Source organism: Rattus rattus, chromosome 9, assembly GCF_011064425.1.
Source record: "Rattus rattus isolate New Zealand chromosome 9, Rrattus_CSIRO_v1, whole genome shotgun sequence".
In the NCBI taxonomy this organism is placed as follows: domain Eukaryota; kingdom Metazoa; phylum Chordata; class Mammalia; order Rodentia; family Muridae; genus Rattus; species Rattus rattus.
In genome coordinates this window covers 31,767,948-31,770,648 of record NC_046162.1, presented here as the reverse complement: position 1 = coordinate 31,770,648, position 2,701 = coordinate 31,767,948, and the positions used below count along the sequence as shown (strand labels likewise).

At 46.6% G+C, this 2,701-nt stretch overlaps 1 pseudogene; it reads left to right on the top strand.

Annotated features, from left to right (window-relative positions):
- The first annotated feature begins 364 nt into the window (after positions 1-364).
- On the top strand, positions 365-2,252 carry LOC116910258 (annotated as a pseudogene).
- The last annotated feature ends 449 nt before the right edge of the window (positions 2,253-2,701 follow it).

Genomic DNA, 2,701 nt, shown 5'->3' with positions numbered 1-2,701 from the left:
CTTTCGGTGTACCTGTGGTGGTTTGAAGGAGACTGTCCTCATAGCCTCATATATTTGGTTGCTTAATCACCAGTGAGTGCTACTACTTGAGAGGGATTTGAAAGACTGGGGTGGTGTTGCTGGAAGAAATATGTCACTGAGGCTTTGAGGTTTTAAAAACCCACACCAGGTTTCAAGATGGTGGGTGCCTTGGTGGCTGACCGAGAGGCAGAGGTGAAGGCCCCTTCACAGAAAGAACTTGGGGACTGCCTGATAGTTGCTCTCACCATTCTGGGAGCCTGGCAGTAGTTATGTTTTGTTTTGTTCTGTTCTGTTCTGCTTTGTTTTGTATTTAATGAAGAAGTAAATCATATAAATTGTCAACATGGGACAAAGATCAACATCCTCCACCGAGAGTGGGAAGTTTATGAACCACAAACAGACCAAGCCTGAAAAGAAGTTCAAAAGGAGACTTGAAAAAGAATAAAAAAATATATGATGGTCCAAGCTGTGGTTTTAAAGATGAAAGACCCCAAACAGATTTTTGAGACATGGAGAAATTGGAGGAAATGGAGTTTAACCCAGTGCAACAGCCACAGGTGAATGAGAAAGTAATGAAAGAAAAGCGTAAAAAGCTGCAGGAAACCTTTGCATGAATTCTACAACATTATGAAAAAAAAAGAAAATCCAGATATGTACAAAGAATTGAGGAAGCTAGAAATAGAATATGAACAGAAGAGAGCTCAACTGAGCCGGTACTTTGATGCCATCAAGAACACTCAGCTCATGGAAGTAGAGAACATCCCTTTGCCTCATATGCCACGTGATCCTTCCAACATCTTGATCCAGGACATTCCTCTTCCTGGTGCCCAGCCACCCCCCATCCTGAAGAAAACTCAGGATATAAGCCTCCAACACAAGCAGTTTCTATCCTTCCTCCCCTGGGACATGATATTCCACGTTTGCCTCCTGGCAGAAAGCTGCCAGGCCTTCCACTGGGCCTACCTCCTCCTCAAGTTCTGCTGATGTACGTCCATGAAGAGGTCTTTGCTCTAGATCTTCTTCTTAGAAGCAAGGTGAAGACAAGCTACATAGTCCAAAACTTGCTCAGTGGGGTTATGATGACATGTCCAGCACCAGTGAATAGGATGGCTATCCTGAGGACATGTGTTAGGATAAGCATGAGGACAGTGACACTGACAGATTCAACACAGAGAATGACTGGGATGAGTTAAAGCACCCTCATTGACTGTGAGCATGACAACGCTCAGGAGAAGTCACATTTGAGGGTCCAATTTGCTGATATGCCTGGGAAATCAAGGAAGACCATGAAGGGGCTGACTACTGTTCAAGCCATAATGCTGCAAATGGCAGATAAGCAAATCCCTGAGGAAGAACAGGAAGTGGGGGAATTTTCAGAGGAGGATGACAATGACGATGACTCAGGTGATTCTGAAGCAGAGAAGCAATCACAAAAGCAGCATGAAGAAGATCCCCACTCTGATGGCTCATCTGCTGCCTCTACACAGCAGCAGGTTCCTCCACAGTCCATTCCTCTTTCTCAGATACAAGCACCTCCCAAGCCAGGACCACCACCTCTTGGAGCACCACCTGCCTCACTGTTAAGGCCTTCTGGACCACCTACAGGTCTTCTTCCTGGGCCACCTCCAGGGTCTCCTCCATTCCTGACACAACCTGGAATGCCTAGAATCCAAGGGCCTTTACCACGACTTTCACCTCCAGGACCACCACCAGGCTGATCTCCTGGTCCTCACCCAGGCCCACCTCCAGGTCTGCCCCCTGTACTCCCTCCTCGAGGACCTCAACAAGGCTACCTCCTCCTGTACCTCCAGGTATACCTCATCATCATCCTGCAATGATGCACACACCCTTGGTGCCTCCTCTTAGACTCACCCCACATGGCTCTTTCCCACAAGCTCACTTGCTTAATCCAGGAGTGATGAGTGCCCCACTCAGCCTCATTCAATGATCGAAGGCAGATGATTCAAGTGCAGCCATCACCATAGAGAAGAGAGCGACAGAGACTATGAGTGCCAAGCCCCAGATCACCAATCCCAAGGCAAAGGTCACACAGTTTGTGCCCACTGCACTGAGAGTTCACCATGACAATACAAAGGCTACTGCTGTTCCCCCAAACAAGGTCAGAGGATGACTCTGCTGTGCCTGTTGCCAAAGCAGCCCCCAGATCTGGTCCTCCAAAGCAACCTCCAAATCTGCCAGGCAGGCTTCTGCTCAGAGTACTGGTTTGGTGAACAAGAGGCTTTTGTTAAACGTAGTGTGAAGAACAATGTCCACTGTCAGGTATTTTCCAAGTCCAGTTCCAGGAGCCTCCTATGTTTGCCTCCTGGAATCCCACCACACAAGGTGCTTCTTTATAGTAGACCAGGATGTGAAGCACTGCCTCTAACCCCTGTTCCCTTGGACACCACCATCTCCTCCCCATCTTCCCCTCTCCATTTTGGGAGTTCTGTCAGGGAGGTCTTAGTTACTTGTTTTGACTCACGTGCCATAGCAGTAGAGTAGAAATTATGGAGAAAAAAAGGTTTATTTCACCTTGACTTTTGTGTTTGAGTTCATTTTAATATTTTCCTGTAAATATTTTGTAATATTTCCCTTGTAGTGAAATGGACTACGATATCATTTCCTAATTCAAAGCAGGATATGTGGGAAGAAAATACACAATTCTTGGATTAAAGCTATT